This window comes from Hermetia illucens, chromosome 6 (assembly GCF_905115235.1).
Source record: "Hermetia illucens chromosome 6, iHerIll2.2.curated.20191125, whole genome shotgun sequence".
Taxonomy (NCBI): Eukaryota; Metazoa; Arthropoda; class Insecta; order Diptera; family Stratiomyidae; genus Hermetia; species Hermetia illucens.
The window spans coordinates 11,015,903-11,038,338 of record NC_051854.1 but is presented as its reverse complement, the minus strand read 5'-3'; the positions used below and the strand labels follow the sequence as shown (position 1 = coordinate 11,038,338).

Genomic DNA, 22,436 nt, shown 5'->3' with positions numbered 1-22,436 from the left:
GAGAAGTATAGCGCCAATTTTTGATCGGCGAAAGTCTATAGGAGCAATATATATTTTACAAAAAGGAGACGTTTTAGATCCCTCCTTATATGGAGCGATGGCATAGTCAAGGATGTTAAATTGACATTGGTGTGATCTTATGGGAACTATTGCAGTCTGAATTGTTCTATTGTTCCCGGTTTAGCTTTTCTGTTCGAAGGATGAGTTCCCTTGAATTTTTCAGGGTATACCTTTTTCCATTTTTGTTGCCTGCTGGGGATCGAAATTTACCTTCAATGTCGATGACGTTTATGGGTATACGAAGAAAAAAATAAAGTGTCCTTTAATAACAATGAGAATAGAAAATGAGGAACATGATCATCGTTGTCGATCAACACTACTAAGGAGAACATTCGTAGGATTTGTATAGATGATAGACATTTGGCAGTTTTCGGAGGAAAGGTTAGAACTAGCCGGTAGTATGGGTACCGTGAAAATTTTTCACCTTGTTGACAGCAGAGCAAAAGATAAGTATTCCACGCTTGTCGTAAAAAACGACTAACAGCGATAGAACCTTGTGAGCTAGAAACCTGTAAATTTCGCTACCGAACCGTCAACAGCACTTCGGGCAAGAGCAAACCACACGTTTATAACCCTTGGTTGTAAAAAACGGCTTATGATTGGTTTCTGGAATATCCTCGATAACGCGGCTCTCAGGATGCTTACTTTCTCTAATTTGGGTGAGAACTTCAGAGATATCGGCAAGATGATGGGATCCTGGAGCCTTGAAAGTAATCAAGATGGCCTTTTCGGAGTGGCGCACCAGTGAATGATATCTGCGTTATATGTCTGAAATTAAGTAACAGTTCAAAGAATGGAAGTGGGGATAATACACTGAAAGATATGCAACATGGCCACAAATGCTAAAGATGTGGGAATTCGGGGAAGTTTCTCGCAAAATGGCAAAGAAAGCTCAAAGAGTCCCAAAAATCCATGAAGAGGCATTTATTTTAACTGCTGAAAATGAAAGCCTTACCGTAGCAATGAAGAGCAAAGAATACACTTGCAAAGTACAGGCCCTTTCGAACGACAAAGCAACAATAAAGCAATTCTTATAGTAACAAATGAAGACAAGTGACAGATGTAGAAGAGAGCAGCAAAGTTAAACATCAGATACATAGCGGTCATGCCCTAAATGAATGGACTTCCGAAATCCTTAATGGCCTCATGTATTGACTTTCAAAACCTATGGCACATATTCTCAAGTATCTATTCGTCGACTCGATATCAGGAATTGCATCCAATTTTGAGAGGGTCAAAAAACGCTGGCAATTAAGGAAGATCGTGAGGCGGTGAAGATCATCTTGCTGTCTGACATCTTCCCCCAGTTTCTGTAATAGGCAAGATGTTGGACCTTACAATTTATGTACTTTGCCGGGGAAGCTCTGCTTTTTGGACACTTTGCTACTTCATGGTCACCAGCACATTTCACCCATGATTGAAACCTTGCAATCTTTTGCACTGTGGTATTAGGTCGCTAACTTTTCTCAGTGCTTTTATCTTAACGTTCATATTAAGGATGGCTCGATGAACCGCCAGACGCGGTTGAAATGGCTGACGTTTGTCCAACTGCGTAATAAGTGATATACAAGGATACAAAACTTGCTCCCCCTAGACGTCATAACTTTTTAAGAGGGATTGACCTCTACCATTTTCTAGCGATGCTTGAGAGAGGGGATCTCCCGCTTCTTCCTTCATTCCCTCCTTTACCCTTGCGGGGTTGGATTGCACAGCATCATCAAAGAATCTATCCCAGTTTTGTTCATCCTGTTGCCATCAATCATTCCGAGTGCTGGTCGACTATAAAAACACAATGAACACCGCCTCGTTCCAATGGAAATGAATGCTTTGAATCACTGGCATAACATACTATGATCACACTGGAATGCACCCATTATGGCCGAAGTTGCTGGAGAATCGTCCGTGATGATACGGTCATGTAAACAAACCTAACTAACGAGAATCACTAGCTAAGATATATCTAAATATTCAGGTCGATAGGAAATTCAAGCACCGCAGATTGAATCAACATTTAAGGACCTCTCAGTTCCCCCTTCTAAGCGAGCCTGTTCTAGAGGAGCCGTTCTTTTCTGGTTTTTAGTCGTCTGCTACTGCTCACAATGTGCCCCGATATTTCACATTTTCTTTCTTTCCATAGTATACAATCTGGGTCGACTGTGTAATCGTATTCGCGACTGTATCTTTTGGTTTTTTAAGTGACAATATTAGGTCTTCTTATCCGACTAACATTTTCCCTTAAGCCACATTTGTTAGACATGACAGCTAAGAGATCACGCCTTTGCTGCCCTGCTTTATGATTGGTTTATTTACTAGTCATCTCTCTCATAATGGTTTTTGACTATGGATGGACGTTTTGGATTCGGTTAAGTCATCTTGGTTTGATCCGGTCTTCTTTACTGGAAGAACGACTACTATTTGATGAACTAGCGTAAGAGTGGGCATTTTTTTTTATCTTAGATAACTTACATCGAAGATTTTGGCAACAGTTCTAGTCAATTTTAAAATTCAGTTCCTTTTTCAGATAAGAGTCTACTTCAGAGTAGGGATTTTTTAAGGATTTTTTATTCTAATTGCTAACAAAACAAAATCAATCTCTTCCATAAGCATGGATGTTTACTAAATGATGGTTTCCTTCTTTTTACAGGTATGTACATCAGAACTGTCGATGGACGCGATGCTGAAATAACATGTATGCATGGTATGCATCACTAATAGAATGAGGGAATGAACAAAAGAGAAAGAAAAGAGTGGACCTCACCCAGTAAGTCATTTTCTACTAAATTAATGTCATACAGCTGACACTAAATTTGGATGGCTCTTAACTAGGTGGCAGGCCATGGTGACTTGAAGGTCGAATCTTTTCCCTGACAAGTAACACTCATTGCTCTGTAAACATTACGCAACTTTCAATAAAATTAAGCTGTTCTATATGAGTATTGAATGCACAATTAACGGAAGAAAATATCAATTGTCCTTGTTTTCGCTTCCATTTTTTGACATCGTTATCTACTGACGGAGCCAGATATGTGAATTCAATAAAACTAGTACTAGAAACCGCGGCAAAAGATATTCAAACAATAATTAATGATCAAAGTGTTCGTTGTTGTCTATAGAGCCTGCCTCTAAACTTGAAGTATGGTTCACCAATGCAGGAGGGGAGAGGACGAAGAGAACTGTCAGTTCAAGGAACCCCCTGCCATCCGACTCCTCCACCGGTCGAGTTCTATCTTCGTTGCAACCCGAACGTAATGGGCAACACGGTTCCACTTGTCAGCAGTCCTCAGCATCTCCTCGAGAATGTTGTCTGGAGAGAGATCCCCTGTGTTTAAATAAAGCTGCTGACGAACAAGAAAAAAAAAGTGCCACCCGCAAAGCTCCCCGTCTCTGTACTTGCGCGAGGCGTTTACGATATACCTCCTTGTTAAGAGCGCCAGCCCCATACCTCTGTGCCGTAGAGCAGGACAGACTGCGTTGAACTCATCAGGAGACGTCGCCTGCTAGACGTAGGACCCCCAACGTTTGCCATTAGCCTACTTAACGCCGAAACTCCAGCTGCAGACTTGTTCGCTGCTGCTTTGATTTGCTCAGAAAAGCTCATCTTTGAGTCAAGAGCCAACCCGAGGTACTTTACCGCTGATGTTGACTCGATTATCGACTCGCCGAACGATATGGCACGCAGGGTCGGAATTCTCTTTTTAGTCAGTATGACTATTTCGGTTTTTTCCAGTGAAGGGTTGAAACCATGAGTAGTCATCCATCCGCTTACCCGTCGTATCAATATGCCTAGTCTGCTTTGTGCCTGTTCGACAGTGCGTCCAGCAACAAGCGCTGCGACATCATGTGCATAGCCGACCAGGTGCGATTCTTCTGGCATGTCGAGTTTAAGTAGACTGTCATAGGTAGCGTTCCAGAGGTCCGGCTCTAGGGTGGATCCCTGTGCTACCCCCGACATGACCTTCATCCCCTTTTGATCCTCTAGTGTTTCATAGAGCAAGGAGCGGTTCCTCAGATAGTCCCTCAATATCCGTAAGAGATAGTTCGGCACGTTGAAAGTATTGTCTAGTGTGCCTAGAATATCTTTCCATCTTACGGAATTGAAGGCGTTTCTGACGTCAAGTGTTACGAGGAGCACCACCCGTCGAGTTCGGCGGCTATGTGCCTCTGCTCGTCGAATGGCGTCCACGACTTGCATGACAGCATCAATTGTTGATTTCCCTGCTCTAAAACCAAACTGCCGGGGAAATAAATCTCCGGCAGCGCGTATCGCTTCAGCGAGTCTACTTCTGATGAGCTTTTCCAGCGCTTTCTCAGCAGTGTCAAGCATACATAGTGGGCGGTATGAAGACGGTAATTCAGGGTCGCGTTTCCCTTTATGGATAAGCGCAAGCCGCGCAACCTTCCAACGAGCAGGGAAAATGCCCTCTTTCAGGCAAGCGTTGAATGCGCCGAGCAGTAGGTCTGGCAGGTGTTGGAATGCCAGTTTGTATACCTCTGCTGGAATACCATCGGGTCCTGGCGCCTTCTTGTTTTTCATAAAGAGGGCTGCCTGTTCCAACTCTTTTATAGAGAAAAGTGGACAGTCCTCTGCACTCTCCGCGCCGACGTCATCATCCCATACGGGGTGCGCAGGGAAGAGTGCTCTTATAATGCGGTCCATCTGCTCGGCCTTAAGTGAACAGAGTTTCCGCAGAGCCCCGATTTTTGGTTAACCAGTTTGTAACCGAGTCCCCACGGATCCCCATTCACCTCGTCGACCAGATCTTGCCAGCAGCGAGCTTTGTTCTTGTTTATTGCGCTGCGGAGTCTCCTTTTGACTGATTTGTACTCCATCATTATGGTACATGCCTCCTCCCGGTCGCCTAGACGTTGTGTTAAGCGGCGGAGCCTGTTACACTCCTTCTGGAGCTCTGCTATTTCCTCTGTCCACCAATACATGGAAGGTTTGCCGCGCCTCGATGTCTTCCTGGGCATGGAGGCTCCGCAAACCGTCGTTATCAGGTTCATAAGTGAATTTACGACAGTGTCAGCTGCGGCGCCACCGCCCCCAGGGGTACCCTCCAGCGTAGCCCCACCTGTTCCCAGAGTTTCGACAAACTTCCCGGTGTTCACTTTCGCGACGTTCCATACACAGAAAGATCGCTGGGGTGGCGCACACCGAGAGTTTGTGTCCACCACTTCGAAAGCAATGTATTGGTGGTCGCTTGCGGAGAAGTCTTCCAGAACTCGCTACACGTCCACCAGCGACACCTGCGATTCCGACGCGAAGGTTACGCCTGGAATGCTTCCTTCGCAGCCCGAACGCCGGAACGTTGGGGTAGATCCGGTGTTTAGAACTACCAATCCTGTTCTCGCCGCCATTTCCAGAATTTGTTTCCCTCTGGAATCTGTGTGAGGCATACCCAATTCAAGTGCCCTAGCATTGAAGTCACCCCCGACTAGGATCTGCCCATCCGTGCTTAAGATAGCGTCCTCCTAAGCATCAAGCCTCCGACGAAAGTCCGGCATCGTCTCATTCGGCGTAAGATAGACACTAAAAAACGTTATCCCTAAACACCGAATCCAGACAAAGCCGTCCCCTCGGCCTTGGGCAAGAACCCCCAGGAGGGTGCCGTCCCGAACCCAGATGGCAGCGGTACCTGATATGTCTGGGTGCCATGAAACTGAGCCCTTGTTTCGGTACTGCTCACTCATGAGTACTAAATCAGCTTTGGTCTCCGCAGCGAACTGCGCTAGCAACTCGTGAGCGGTTGCACTTCGGTGCATATTGATTTGTAGGATGCGAATCATGTTGACCGTATCCTAGCTCTTTCCAGTTCTGCTCTGAAAACTGGACACCGCCCCGATCCCGCAGTGTGCACAATGCTCTCATCAGTCGCGCCACGGTCCCTGCATAGGACGCAGTTTTCCTTTTCATTGCAGCTGTTCGCTTTATGGCCTGCCTGACCCCATTTACGGCATGTTGCCCTTCTGTCAGGCCCCCGACATTTTGCAGATGTGTGCCCATAATCCAAACATCTGTAACATTTGGTTGGGGCGGCCCGAATTCGTATCTACACACTACCCAACCAATTCGTATTTTCCTGCTGTTTAGAAGCTTCCTCGCATATTGCTTGGCAACTCCCACCACAGCGAGTTTTTGGCCTCGGGAGTTCGCGGAGGTGATACCAATCCGGACATTGGTTACCTCTGGGCATTCGCGTTTGATGGCCTCTTCTACCTCGTTCTTTTCCGTGAGACAGTCAAGGTCTCGGATTTGCAAAGCACACGTGGGTTCCAAGTGTCGGGTTTGATTTTGTAACCGATTTCGCTGAGGACTTCCGCAAAAGTTTTGCCTTCCGCCGGCTTAAGAAGCAAAGCTCGCGGTCTAGTCCTCCTTCGTCTCCCACCTTTTCTTTTGGTACTCCGTCCCTCGTGTCCGCCTTAGTTTTAGGCAGAGGTTTTTCTAATGGCGCGACGTGTTGGCCTTTGATCCTCTTCGCCTTCTTCTTTTCAGCCCTGGAGAGTACCTGAGTGAAGTCTCCTTCAGATGTCCCTTCCTCCTTTCGTTTTTTACCAAGTTCGCTCTGCAATGGGCTGTCAGCGATCCGTTTGGTACTCGTGGTGTTCTCCTCCTGTCCAGGAGCTCTTCCAGTTCCATTAGCCAGTTTTTCACCTCCTTGTCGACGTTTTTCTGGAGGAACGTCGCAGATCGCATGTGCTTCACAACTGCCGTGCATTTTTTAATAAGTCTTTCCTCTTCAGCTGGCGCCAGAGTAATCGACAGTCCTCCCACTCGGCTTATATTCGAAATCATTTTATTAGTTTCGGCAGTTTCCACGGCGCCTCTTTCCCCAATTATAGCACTGTGCGGTATGGTCTGGGCTCCTATCTGTGCAGGTGCCGCATCACTTTCCGAGTCTTTCTCTCCGTCTGCGCGTCCTAATGTCTCATCGGGTATTTCAACGCTTGTTGCGTCCTTCGCTGGGCGAACGGCGCATTTTCGTGCTGCGAATAAACGCAGCCAGCTCACTCTCCATTCCCACTATCTCCTCGTTTCGTTCGTTTTTATTCTCCATTTGAGTTGTTTACCAGCGCATCGTGTGCAAAGGAGCGGGCCGCAATAGTCAGGAACGGGTATACCCTCGGGGACACAGCCCCTACCCCAGTTCCCTGAGGCCTGACCTACGCTTAGCTGATCCCGGAATTCACGGACGGATCAGCGCTCGCTCGGGGCAACGCGGTCAACTAAAACCGGTTCAATGCACACTACCCGACCAGGGTCCCGAAGGGGCTGGCTCCTAATACACGCCACAACTACAACCTTGGCAAAGCTAGGCTTACATCACCCGATTGACGTCGACAGGGAGTTGTCGACGGCCCCGGGGACTCCCAGTGTGTCCTGGCGTGTATCGGTCATTAGCAGTTCGCTCTTCACCGAGAAACTTTCTCGAGGCTACTGCCTAGGACGCAAGTATTATGCCAGCTCGGGGGTCAGAACTACTTGCTCGGGCACCTCGGGGACGCCACTCCCCGTATCGTAAACGACCCGTGAAGGATCGTTGACGATCCCTGAGGGAAATATAACGACGTTGGGTATCAGGTTAAAGGCCTTTCCTTTTTCAAGTCAGATTCAGTTTGACTTATTTATGTCTTTAAGTGTGAAATTTGAAGGATCTTTAGAAGGCTGTTTACTTTGGATATGGTTTTTAGTCTTTTTTTGTACAATTTTCACCCCATTTTCAGCAAAATCAGTTTCTGTTCAAACAATAGCTTCCAGTATCAGTTGCGATCATTACACCACTCATCTTTAATTACAAGATCTTCCATCTGAAAACTTTCCACGCCTTATCTCGTTAACTTGCAACGGCAACTCGTTTGTGTAGAGATTATCACTTACTCTCAGCAATCGATGAATAGAATTCCCTGAACGTGCCCCGGCTGTACCGGGCTACTCATGTAAATATCACTTATCACTTATCAGTACGTTCGTCTTAGCGACATTATTGCTGCTTATTCTTCCATTATTTAGTTGGGACGATCGTTGCTATCGTCGCGGGTCGGAGTGGTTAGTGGGCTAAGCTGAACTAGCCAAGTACTTGCCCCATTCAGTAAGGCTAGCTGGAGTCATTCCTACAGAAGCCGCATTACCTTTGTCAGTTAGTTAGGCCGGGATGTGCCTTACAGCGAGTTTCGAGGCTTAGCTTGACGGTCGCGAACTCTAGTCCCAACAGCTTCCTCCTAGACTGGTGGATCTCCATTTACAGTTCTATTAAAGTTTAAATAAGTTGTAATTGTTGAGTGTTTGCTGTTTAGTGGAATCCAAGATGTCAAAGATTGAAACTTCTTTGTTCCAAGCCGCCGATAGTGTACCTGCTGCGCTTGTATCTTTATAGTGCAATTAATGTCAGTTTCAAAGTTAATTGCGTGATTTAGATGATAATTCCACGGGTTACATGTGCATCTGTCCATTTTGACTCCGGCGAAAAGTGTATCTAATTGGTATTAATTGAATGTTTCAATTATCAAGTTCATGATAGTCAATGTGCCCGTTAGTGTTTTGTGATATTTACGGTTCTTTGTGAATACAAAAAGTTTCACAGAAATTTCAGTGAATTATTTAGAGCTGCATGAATTGTTTATGCATGTGATGCAGCGCCTATAAAAATTCCAGCTTGATCGATAAAAAATTGCTTCATTGTTGATAAGAGTTTGAATATGGATACCGTATTTCATTTGCCTACGGTGAGTTTTTTTGCGTTTTAAATATTTTTAGCTTCGTTTTTCACGGTACAGGTCAACTCATCGAGTTATTGAATATCCAAAAAGTTTTTAATACATAATTCATTCAATTTTATGAATTTTATTGAGACTTTGAAACTGAATTTTGAGGAGTTAATCTGCCTTTGATAGGCGAATTTATACAATATATGTGTACGTTCCGAAAAGATTGTATCTTTTCGTGCGTGAAGGTTTAAGTCCATGGTATTTTGTTTTGCCATTCATAACCTGCAAAGATATTTGTCTTAAATTTGGAAAGTGAAATTATCATAGTTTTTGTTTTCTGAAGTTGGAGGAGATTTTGATTCATTGAATAAAACAGCGGCTAAATCGTCTCGAATACTCGACGAGTCTTACGAAGGCTATGCATGATCTCATAATAACAATTGAGAAATTGTAAAATGGTGATTTCAGTGTTAAAAATAAGATAGATGAAAAAGAGCTAGCAAAAAAAAAATCACTAGTCAAATTGAATGGGACTCAAAAAAAGGATAATAGAAAAACCTTATGACATTTGAATTGGGGGCAGGTACTCCATAGACTTCATCGACAGGTCTTGTACTCTTCACATTTCCATTTATTCCTGACGCGGCAGATTGGATCACCTAATTTTCCTAAATTTTAAAGGTTGCGAATATTGGAGGTAGGGACAAGATTAACTGCTGATTATCTCAACACCAGATCAGTGGATTGTATACGAGCAACAGCTGCTCATGATTAGAACGTAGCCCAACATATTTCATGGTTCTGGCATTTGATAACGTGGTTTTACTAAGCTTCACAGGCGGATGCTTAGTTTGAGGTTGTTGTGTTCTAAGAAGAGACGTTCGTGAGCATTTTCCTACTGTCAGTTCAATATACTGGCATACATATGTAAAATACATGCTTGTCATGCATAACAGTAGATGTGAGACCTATTTAGTACCTCTGCTACCTCGGCTTGACGAAAATGTAGCTCTACAGCGTGTCCGAAGGGCTTTCCATCGCCATTTCGAATATGGACTAAAGTACAAGGCATTAATGGCAAGTCCCAATAATCAGAACGTTTGGAGACTGTAGGAAAAGTTAGCTCTCAAAGAACTACCGCGGTTTCCATATTAGCAAATCAAACCTTCAGTTCGATACCAATTCAGTCCCATTTGACTCAAACTTGGCGAACATCGCTTTTTTCCATTTCAGTAAATAAGGATAGCTGAGTGGTTAGAGCACAAGGCTGTCGTACTGAAGGTCGTGGTTCAAATCTCACTGGTGACAGTGGAATTTGTATCATAATTTGACGTCGGATACCAGTCGACTCAGCTGTGAATGAGTACCTGAGTCAAATCAGGGTAATAATCTAAGGCAAACGCAATGCTGACCACATTGCCTGGTACTGTACAGTCTTGAATGAAGTGTTTTAACGCACTTCAAGGCCCTGATCCAATTGGATTGTTGCGCCAACGATTATTATTATACCGAGTTGTCACAATCTCGTCAGATGTTGGATTTTACCTAATACTAGCACTAAGTGCCAAGCATTTAGGCTCGGACGATCCTACCTACTTCAAAAATAAAGGGGGCGCTGGTGGTGCTGCCCGATGGAAGGTCAATGGGAGAATCCGTTGACAACTCCCCGCAACATCGACTACGTATGCAGAATGGTGTACTTCTGCATGGTTTGAACCAGACTGTGCGAAAGTCCCAGGACATCAAGAGAAACCCTGAGAGATTGAGGTACAATAGCTGACAATATTATCGGAATTACAACCATCCACTCGAGACGCCAAATTTCTTTGATTTCCCGAACCAGTAGCTCATAGTCATAGTCACGTATTTTCGTTCGATGTTGCTGTTATGGGGGATAATAACATACGCGAAGCGACCCGTCTTCTCTACTAACAGTACGTCAGGCTTGTTATGTGCAGTGTGGCGATCAGTCAGAACTTGTCGGTCTCAATACAGCAGAACTATCAAGTACTGCTTGCCGCTCATATCGATAGACCGGACATGTTCCCGTGATCAACCCATTGCAAGGTTTTGATGGATAATCCTACATACAACGTTATGCCTGATGGTGTATTGTACCGGTGCCATAATAGTACAGCCAGAAATGAGATGGCCCAACGTCTCTAACGTCAAACCCCACGTTCTGCACTAGTCGTTCTCCACCTGTTCTTTTATGATGAGCTTTTTAAAAACTTGGATGGCAACCAAGCCGTCCTGAATGGCACACATGAACCCCTCTGTCTCCGCAAAGAGCTTCCCAGCACACAGCCATCTGTTCGACAAATGGCTGCCAAAGACAATTCACGTGTTTACCGTGCATTGCCTTCGAATTCCATTCATCGATCCACTCTTGGTCCGACTTCACCCCACTCAGAGGATTGAAAGATCGATCCTAAAAGTTAAGTAGAGTCAGTCCACAGTCTGCCTTATAAACAGCCGTATGCAAGGGATTCGCCTGCTCTTTGCTGTAAAAATAAGCGCGCAGCGAGTCGTCTTGGCGATGATGTTGTGCCGCCACGTCAACCACGCCCCTACCTCTGATGTCACGAGGCAAGTTCATCCAGTCCACGGCATAGTTTGGATGATGCATTCGGAATTTGGACATAGTTGTCCGTATCCGCCGCTGAACGTTTTCCAAATCGGTCGTTGTCCACGGCAATATTCCGAATGCATAAGCCAGTAAAGGGAGAGCCAATACATTCAACGCGCTTATTTTATTCTTCTCCGAGAGATGCGATTTTAGTACCAGCTTTACACATCACAGGAATTCGGACAGCATCCTTCAGATCACCACCTCGAGCATGGGTTCCTTGCAGAATTCCTGCGGATTGATCCTTCCACTAATAATGGACGTTATGAATTTGTAGAGGGTTGGTAAGCAAATAATCGGTCTTGTGTTTGCGGGGTCCTGCACCGTGTCCTTCTTAGGGATAAGGTAGCTAATCCAAGCAGTGAGGAAAGATGGAAATTCCTCAAGCCGACTCATGACGTGATTTATACTGTGTGCTAACCGACTGTGTGCGCTGGTAAATTTTATTATACCAGAAATTCTGCACCCGATCCAAACCCCTCCAGTTCTTCGTGCTGTTTATGGCTCGTTGAGCTTCCTCTTTGGTAACATCCGCAAAATTCATGCCAGGCGTATTGGAATGGCGGGTGGCGGTGATCCACTCAGCATGTTGGGCGGGTAACCCCCAAAGTCCACCCCAATATTCAAACCAATAACACGAATCTTCTGACCGTGCAATCTGACAGCCGTAACTGCATCACAATACACAAGTGATTGTAGTTGTAGCAGCGAAATAGCAGCAGACAGTCGAGATGCAATCTCATCATTGATTTGAGATAGAATTCCCGGAGTTGCTGGAAATGCATAGAGTCTGGGAATACCTGGTCTATGCAAAGGATCCACTTCCGAGAATTCCGCCGCCTCCATCGACTCTCGGTCACCAGTTTCCGCGGTGACCTTAAGTCGAATACGCTTCCTGATGATGGCCGGGATTGTTTCGCTGCGAGTTGGTCTTCGACTCGCTGCACAGTCACGTGCGCGAATTGCGGGAAACGCTCGATGAATCTCTGGTGCTAAGATGTACACACCCCCACCGTTATTTCGTAGTAGGAGCGAATGAAGAGGGTCATTTCTTCAGTCCACTTCATCCGCTGCCTATGCGAACCTGCTGAAGTGGTCGTCACAGATTATGGCGAACTAGCTGTAGCAGGCGGAGTAATACTCTTAGTCGTCGTTGCGTCTAGACGTCGAACCGCCCCACGACTAGCGGTTTCGACGCCGTGCTGTCCATTACGGAAGCTCGACCCAGTGACCAAGTCAGACGACTTTTGCCGGTTATTCGTACCGGACGTCAAATTTCTCCTTCTTCTCATTAGATGGATTTGCATTTTATACCTAACTACCAGGTATGGGGATAGCTTCCTTAGTGAGTAATCTGCAAGACTGCAAAGTTCTTGCACTTTCCTCACCTACTTCCTGAGACGCTGCGGTGGCGTACAGCCATTCAGACTGAGCTATCCATCCCTCCTCTTTTCACAACCGGGCTTGGGACCGGCTAGGGCTAAGTTCTTATTATCATTATTATTGAAGGACATCGCTTTTTCCAGTACAGTGAATTAATTTCCCGTTTCAAAATCTCGGTTGTAACCATGTCTACAATGAAAAGTTCTGTCTTATCTGGTGTTACTCTCTTTCTTTCTCTCTTTACCCTCAGAGTCATCAGATGATAGTCTGAATTTACTTTCTTTCAGATCTACTAATTTATCAGCGTTTTGGTCCAGACACGTGTCGCATACAGCAGGAAAGTTCGCAACAATGTTTGCCTGTGTTTCGTCATAACGACACTTTTTCAAAAAGCCATCGTTTAACAATTGTATTCTGGGGGCTTTTTAAAACTCGGCTTAACACCGATCATAATTCCTCCTTCAGGAATTTAGTAAACGGTTTTGAGATAATCTCAGGTCCACCAATTGATCATTTATGTCTTTTCATTCGCCACAGTTAGCTCTGCTTAGTCAGGATTTCTTCGCTCTAATTGTCAACTTGCCTTGCTCTATCTTCCCTGCGTAGACGATGACAACGACGGTCAAATTATCTGCAAATTATTTTTTCTTCGGAATGCAAAGTATGTCTCCCCATTATATATTAAATTTCACAGCAGAGGACTAAGGACTTGTTGCACCTCCGCTGTGACGATGTACTTCTTGACTCAGCGACGAACGCTTATCAGAATGCCCTCTCCGAGAAATAACTCTCGGCTATCGTCGGCAAGTATATTTCAGCTGGCGGAATTCAATTTGTTGTTAATGTCGAGCGTCTTGAGTAGCCGTACCAATTTTTACTTTTTCTCCTGTGGAATACCTTCTGTCAGGCATTTCTCAAAAATTTTGATGAATAGACCACGCCTAGACAAAATTGCAAGCTTCAAGGGTTTGAAGACCGAAACTACTTCACCAACTTCCTTTGGTTAGCTCTCCGGTTCACCTTCATTCGGCTGCCCAATATCTCCTTAATTTTGGGCCCAGATAGATGAATAAAGGGGTAAAAACAAAAGCTGTTGCTAGCGCCCCTCCCATGATCATCTAAATGTTATGTTCCCTTCTTGAACTTTGTCACAAATGAATCGCTTATTCGTACCTTGAAAACCGACATAAGTAAGAGAAGCTCTGGATGCGATTTTGGAAAATCCACGCGCCAAAGCCCCGGAAAGCACTCATCGAGCTTATGCCACAAACAAGAAAAGAGCTCGCGCACTTGATTGCAGATCCCGGTTTTCATCACTCGCATGCCCTGTACTAGCTCAATGCGGAATATCCTATCGCAGCCGCTATCCATCCAGTGCAAGAGTGAATAATTAGCATCCCCAAATCATGGAAAAGGTTCACTGGCACTTTTGTGACTCTCGCGTGACGTTAAGGGAAAAAAGGGTGGTTACCTTCGAAATTCATCACTCCTTTCTGTCCTATCTAGATTGATAATTCATATTGGCTGTAACATGCATTTTCAGATAACGTTTATTTCAGCGCCAATCATCAAAACTCCAACTGTCGATCGTTACCTTCGTCACAAGACGGTCTAATTGAATTTTAATTCTGAAGATATTCTTCAGCCACCAGAAGGAATAACAATAGATTATTCCATGCACGCTAACCAACGTTAGAGTTTTGATCGGTCTTCTCCTCTGGTTCTACGGATGCGATACCTGCCCGGTCTCCTGTGAGTAACCGAACAATGTCCAACGCAGTACTGGCAAAGAAGACCCACACAAATCAATAGACAAAAAATTGTTGTTTGTAACCATTTCAATCAGGAATACATTTTGGCAAGCCAAAATTGCAGGCTCGGCCTTCGATGACCTCCAGCCATCTGTCTCATCCCTATCTGAGACCAATTGAAGAATCGGAAGGGAATGTGAGTTAACATAGATCTTCTCTCCGTTGGTCGCAGCAAACGAGTCTTACAGTTTCACGGCTCGCCGCAAACAGTCCAGCTAATATGTTACATGAAGACCTTGGATCTTTAAAGTACCTGCTATGTAGGCATAATTCCATGGTCCCATACGGACACGGATGGATTTGGAGACCACAATCATTGCTGAGCTATGACAGGTACAGTGGTAGGAGTTTATACTAAATGCAAACTCAGCATTCTTACTGGTGAACGCAAGGAATACCTAAAGCTTGTACTGCAACTGAGGATGCTTGAGTCCACAAGGAACTCTTCCTCCCGCGATATAGGCATCACCACAACCACCATGAAACTCCCACAAGCGGGCAACCGCTAACAACCGGGCCGAGAACATATCTCCCAGGAATTCTTCTGGAGCGTATACTCCGAGGGGGTCATCATGCACCCCATGGTACGAGATAATCTCCGTTGTAAGAGCAAATTCAGATGAGTCCCTTCTAGACTCGGGTCTGGTCGCCCTCCTTAGGATGTGGGAACGACAAGCCGAAATATTACGCGGATTTATTGGTCATGAAGTGATAGAGTGATCATAACATTCAACATAGAGTTCGGCTATACCGCTCATTCAGAACCTATTTGGTCAGCCATTTATTACCTTCGCATGAAATCGGTTTGAACAATATCAGAAAGGTCTTTATCTTTACAATGTGAATTGTGTGAATGTGAGCTATCAATTTGGAAAAAAAGTAGAAACTATCAGCAAACAAATGAGTGATCAGTTCGAAGTTCACATGCTCTAATTTAGAAAGCACAAAAAAAGTTAAGTTTCCAATTCTAATAAATTAGTTTTGGCTCATTTATCAAACGATCTCACTTGAATCGAAAAATATCTTTTCATCAACTTATCGCTTGATAGTTTCCAATTCAAAAACTAATACAAATGATAGAAGCTTCAACTAGTTTGGATTGGTTTTTTGATTTCATTATCAAGTCTTGTATCTCCAGCACGTATCTTTTGCCGATTTGGCTCTTCAAAATCAATGAATCAATGTCTCAACTAATTGAAGTTGTAGTTAATCTGAGACGAACTGGAAAATCTTCAACACCGGATACACTTTATATAAATCAAAATTTTCCTCCACACTATTTCCTCCTGGGAGATTATCGCATATATCTTTCCGGGAAAATTCATCTCATATACCTTTCAAGGAGACGAAAAACTTTTATCCGCAGCTTAGCCACAAACAACTATTTTCATCCCTATAATGCCTTCGCCTCAATATTCTCTCCGAGTACTCATTGGGAAAGGTCAATAAAGGAATTTTTCCTGAGCTGAACCCAGCCACATTGGAAGAGTTTTCTTCTTAACTTCAAGGTTTGAATGACACTAATATGTAAGAAGTACTCACACACGCAACCAGATGAAGGTCATTAGAGGAAAACTTTTTAATTTATGAGTTTTCCTCTTCTTTGGCTTTTCCAGAGAAAAAGTCACTTCGACACAATTTTCAAGATTAATGACTGTTTACTCCGGGAAACTTTTCATTCTCTTTTTTTTTCTTATTTTTATGTTTAAAACTCTGGGGATTGGGGACGTTTGTTTGGACGAGGAAGAAAAATCGATGGAGAAGGTTTTTTTCTCTAATTTTCATGAAGTGATTTAGATTAAAAGTTTTATATTTCATCCCGGTGCCCAAGGTAGGATGCAAGTTCATGAATGTGTAGATATTTAGATTGATAAATGATAGAGAAGATATATGGAATTTGAAAGCCGTTAAATTGGATTGTCTATGGAATATCCGAGTAAATCATGACTTTCTATATAAAGTGAAGAAAATGTGGGAACTAATGGCGTGCCCACACCTTTTCTTGAAAATAATTACATCCCTTTTCCGCAAAGCGAGGAGAATGGATCTCACTCAACGAGGATCTGCAGAGAAGAAGGTTCCAGGATTGAAGGGAATTTCGCACAATGCTCTCAAGTGAACTGTTATGGTCAGGCCCGAATGATTCACAAACACAAGCGCTCAGTGGAAGATGCAGAAGTTAGTTCTACTACCGAAGCCCCAAGACCACTTGTCAGTCTCTTAAACACAAGGGGTTACTCGTCCTCACAAACTTGCGGGTGGCCTATTAGAACGACAGTATAGAGATGAGCCAAAGATGGGGCACTCCTTAAATTTGTACTTAGAGTCCGACTACAAGCTATGAAGACTTGCGTCATCCTTCTGGGTTACACCGATAATCGAAGAAATCGGCTGGAATATCCAGGATAAAGCGTTAGCGACTCAATTGTCTTTACCGGACGCATGTTGAATATCCGATGTAAACTGGCTGATGAAGATTAAGCGCCGAAGTTAGCGAGGAGACAGTTCCCTTCTTTTGCCGTAAGGCAAAAGTGAGAGGCTTATGGTCCGTGAACAACGGTCTACTTTCAAGGGGAAAACGGATATAGCAAAGGCTGCCAGCATTGGTTAACCATCTGGTGGAGATCATCGTCTATTGCGATGTCTGAACGTTTCGACGAATACGACTTCTGTTGAGGCAAGGCCAAAAGAGTAGCATCGGCCAGCTGCTGCTACGTGATATCAAACGTTTATACGACTTCTGAAGACCATATAATTTGCCACGAGTCATTGGTTTGAGAACCAGCTTTGACGGTTTTGGGCAGGAAACCGTCCAGAACCGTCTAAGGCCTTTAACTTTCTAGGCAGCGAAAAACTCTCGATCGAATTGTACACCATTAGGAATGGAAATTTACGTTTTTCAACGTTAACAACTAGGCCATTCTCAAGCCAGCGTTGAAAAATGTACCCGAGATGTACCTAATGATGGGACTCGATGGAAGGGGCGACCAGAATGTCATCCAAGTATACGAAACAAAAGTCCCAAATTTCGTAGTAGAATGAATGAATCTCTGGAAGGTTTGCGCCGCATTGCATAGGGCAAAAGCATCACTGCGAACTTGAATAATCCGAAAAGTGTGCCAATTGCGGTCTTTAGAATATCTTCCGGAATTACAGCGCTGTCGCTTCGTTCTCCCTTTTGCCGCAGATTTCCCGGACGATCCTTTCCCCTCAATCTTGGCACAAGCTGGTAGTTGTGGTTTGCCCAAAGGCGGTTTGCTCGAAGACAGGTGGTTGCCAATGGGCAAAACTTTATCCTTAGCAAGTAGTGCTTACTGGAGCCCGGGGTCAGCAGTGCTGACAGAAGGGACCTGCTTCTTCGTGTTTGTGGAGGAGTAGTGGAGAATCTGATTCTAAACTACGGTTTTAAGTTTCGAAGTTACTCAGTAGACTGTTAAGTGATTCATTAAAATATCCCTCTCATCACTCAGATATGCTGAATCGATCGTGAATGAGATTCACCTCTTTATCACAACAGGGTAAAAATTTTGTGTATCATATGAGATTCTTTTTACGTTGTAGTGGAACTTTCGCGCATGGTGTGGTTGTTGTTTCATAGATTAATCAGTTTCCCAACGCTGCTTTCTTTTGTCTGCGAAGTCGCTTTTCAGCTTTCCCAAGTTCTCGATAATCCCCTACACTTTTCCGCTTTTATTGAGAATGTTGCATGGCTTTATACGCAGCATTCGAGCCAGTTGTCCATATCGCTTTCCTGCCAGGTTCCTAAGGTATTCATGGTTGTACCAAAAACTGAGCCTTTGATGTCTTTTCTGTGTTGATTCATTGAAATTTCGACCCCATCCATTATCATTGCTTATCTCATGCAGGCAATGTGTACTAAAGTATTGCCCGAGTAGGTGTTCCTTTGACAAGCATCGAGGGCTCTTTATATTTTTTCGAAAAAGACATCCTTAGGCAATCTTAATGGATGTTGAAGTCGCTTTTCTTTCCAGTGTCAGTTCCTATACATCATATCAGCACTATAGATGGAGAATCCCTAGTCAGGGCACTTTTCATAGGAAAATGTACACATACCTAAGTCCTACGTCTGCTTCGTTCTCACGGGTCAAATACTGGTGTTTGCCCTTCAAACTAGGCTGCTAAGTAGTAAGTCGGTAGGTAAGGGTATCACAACGAGGACATATTGAGCTTGGCATTACTGGTTGAGCTGATGTGTTCCACACTAGGCACTATTTTTTACCTTTAGTGGTTTGGGTAATGGCCTCCAAAGACCATGAGAGCCGATATGAGAACTTTGACAACCGCATAGTATACTTTATTGGATACGAACCAATTGAATCTGAGATTTCTGGCCCGGCGAGGAATTTCGTCGTTCAGACGAACTCAATTAGGATCTAAGTTGGATGTTAAAGACTATCTAGCATCAAAGTTAGATGTCAGCATCCTAGACAATTTGAACTCTTTTCGTTTGCAATCCTCTTCTACGAGACTAAGCGCAAGAAAAGTGGCTGTTAATGAGGTCTTTGGCATCACAAAATTTGTCTACCAAATACTGAAGATCTCGCTCGGTTATTACTGATAGATAAGACCCCGTTCATCTATGTACCGTGACGGGAATAATACGCGTGGAAACCACCTGGTTCGAACTTGAGATGATCCAAGCAGAGTCATATGTTCTCATTTATAGAGTCGATATCAGGACATACTAATTGAACATGTGTTTCCTCCGTGTTTGGGTGTCCGTACCCAAGCTTCTTAATACAAGAGATCAAGGATTTTTTCCGGAGCCAAAAAGCGAAGTTCACACCGTTTTGTACCAAGCCGAGACAATTCTTCGAACTTTGCTTCACTTCTACTTTACCCCTCCAAAAAAAAAAAGATTCGCCTTGCCAATGTCAAGGCAGAGATGGAGAAAGAGCTGACAGTTTGGTACTCCCCTGTAGAACTGTTTTTTTTTCTCAATTTAAAACAAAAAAATCGAGATGCGTATGGAGTGCCTATATCAAAATTTTAAGCGCGCTCACCTGGTAGGGTTTAACATCAACACGAAACGGACTCAGAACCTTCTCCTTCTGTTTCGACTCTTTTGGAAGTAGAACGAAATCGATTCTATGCATTGCTTTACCCTTTCAGGAATGAAGTAATTTTTTCATAGTCACGCACTGCTCCAAAGCAAGGCTTGCTTTTATTGACTGAACTCCTCCGTTAAAGTTGACATAATGATTATGGGAAAAAGTTCATATACACGTGAACAAATAAAGGATGAATAAACGTGACTGAAAAAAAGGTCCTGAAATTCACTAATGACCAATACACAATTTCGGGGTGTCTTAGGAAAGATATTCTTGAGGGATAATTTATTTTAATAGTCCTTCAAGAGCTTCAGCTTTGAGCACCTGTTCCAAGAAATGCTATAAAAATAAAAACGCTAAATTGCGTGCCCAACTTGAAAGACATAATAAGGATAATTCTTCCTCGACTAACTTGTGAGCACGAACAATTTCCACTTTATCCATTATCATACAATCAAAAATTCACAGCCATCACCAAACCTTGTGTTTGTGTCGCTTTCCATTAGCTGCTGAATCCTTTCCGTTTTTGTCCCTCTAATGGCTTAATTGGGCGCTCCATCAACATGATCGTCCCTCGCGACTTTGTGTGACGCGAATGTTCTACAATTTAAAGTTTGAAATCCTGAAAATGCATTCTCCACCGTTGACATTGTTTTTCAATATCATTGCCAAGTTCTTAGTGGCAATGACGGGTTGAAGGTGGATTGGACAAAGCTGCCTACATTTGTTTTCCCTATTTTTATCAGCTAAATAGCATGACACAAATACACATAGGTGTTACAGGTGAAGTTCAGGGTGTAGGGCTCGTTCTGAGTCTGCTTAGCTGTATGTATATGTACGGCGTTCATGAAAAATAAGGACATAATTGATGTTGAATGTCAATAGAAAGGACAAGGCAAAGTTTCCTCATGGGCCCCAAGTGTCATAATGTTTTGTCGCTTAGTATTTTGCCGTGTAATCGATATTCAGGCTGTCAACTAGTGTTGCCAATTTGGGACCCAGGAAGGTGATACTTCCTTATACACATCGTGGTTAACTCCGAATAATCCCTAAATCCGCAGATATTCCAAATGGGCCTACCAAACGTTATTAACAACTAAAATAAGAGAAAAGAAAAAGGTCCTTCTGAAAGCCGAGCCAATAATTTATCCTTAAATCAAAGACGACTGGCTCTTATTTCAGCACTTCCATCCTAGTTGAATTTTCGCCTCTTCAACTAACCGACCACACTTTCCCGAAGCGGTTTATGTTACTTAACATTTTGCATGCTTCAAGGACATGGCCGACCCACTGGCCTTCTTTTTTGTGTATCCCAAACTCATTCTACCGCGAGGGCAATTTCGTAAAATTTTCGAGACCGAGACACGCGAAATACTCATATACATGACTGGGCTCTGTTATTCTCCAAGTGTCCTTAAATTCTCTGTGAATTAGCAACCATGCAAGTTGAAGCTATTGTTGGAAAGTACACAAGGATACATTCGTGTATTTGTACAAGTTTGTAATCAGCGGGAAAAAAAATAGATAATACAAAAAAAAGGCCATATGTGGTGAAGAAAGGACGATGGTAGCGGAGCTCATCGTTTGAAGGCATTACTTGTGTTCATCGAGTTCATGGCTAATGCAAGTTTAATGTCTTTGGGGGTAGTGGGGTCATTGCTGAGCGATGGTGTTCCTATTAAATCTCGATTGTTGTAATTGGAAGGTATCTATTAGTCTGTTTTTTGAACACGCTATTAGCAGGGGGACAATGAACGAAATCGATATAATCGTTGAAGATTTTTTGAGGGTGATTCATGTTCATGATAAGGAATAACAATATATAGTAAGAGCAAATTGACTGCACATTTCTTAGCGTTATCAGTCCGATCGATACTTAACAACTAATTTTCGGTGGATATTGTATTGTGAGTATAGTAGCCAATTTTGTGATCCTTTCCACTGTCTATTGTTGTAATGTCTCCATCGAAATTACATCAGAAACCATCAACGATTTATCAGAGATAAATAAAGCAAAAACAATTGTTTCGATATCTAAAAGATATTTCACTCTAAAGAAGCAACAAACTGGCTCCCAGACGTGCTTAACGATTGAAAGTTTAAGTGATTGCGAGAGATATCAACTCCTTCAAATAGATTTTCTTAATGGTTGGTGGGTCTCGTGGAAAAAGTTAAAAGGTTGATCAAATCAGAATCCTTGAAGTTATCACGATGACCTAAACGAAGTTGTGTCTAAAGACTAAATTAATTACAATGATCCTAAAAACAAGGATTCAATCTTGGAATTTATAGAAGGAAAGAGTGAGATTAATATAAAAGGATTTAATGGCATAATTAAAATAAGAAACAAACTGTAAAAGCCAAGCAAGTCATTAGTAAAACCACTCGCCCTCCTCGGAACCAATGTTCTTATGGGAGTACTTGTTCCTAACTGATACCTCATTAAGAACTCCGAATATCTTTGATCTGATTGTTGCCAAACCGAAGGCGACCTCAGTGCTGCTTAATTCAATCTGACTAACTGACTGCAAATTAAGAGAAGATGTAATTCATTGTCAGCGTTTTTTTTAGGATTTTTTAGGATTCAAGGTTCATTGCCTTGGGAAAGCGGAAATGTATTACGTGAGTCAGTGGCACCCTACTAGCATGATTATGCCTTGGAAGATATTTTTCCGGTTTATTAGCTAAGTGCTTGAAGTACACTTCCCAGGCAGCATCCAAAATCTAATCTCGGGGACAACAGGTGCATACAGCCCTCAACCGAGAGACTGGAATCTG

The 22,436-nt window shown here is 43.4% G+C and overlaps 1 protein-coding gene across 2 annotated transcripts in view; it reads left to right on the top strand.

The window, feature by feature from the left end:
• The window catches only part of LOC119658838, a 143,388-nt gene that overhangs the window by 66,221 nt on the left and 54,731 nt on the right, over positions 1–22,436 (top strand). Inside the window, exon 1 of one of the 2 annotated variants that reach the window (XM_038066582.1) lies at positions 8,080–8,781. The exons of the other annotated variant lie outside the window; for it this stretch is intronic. The gene's annotated coding sequence lies outside the window, so the exon portion shown is untranslated. Of the gene's footprint in view, positions 1–8,079; positions 8,782–22,436 lie in introns of those variants that run through there. 2 annotated transcript variants of the gene reach the window in all.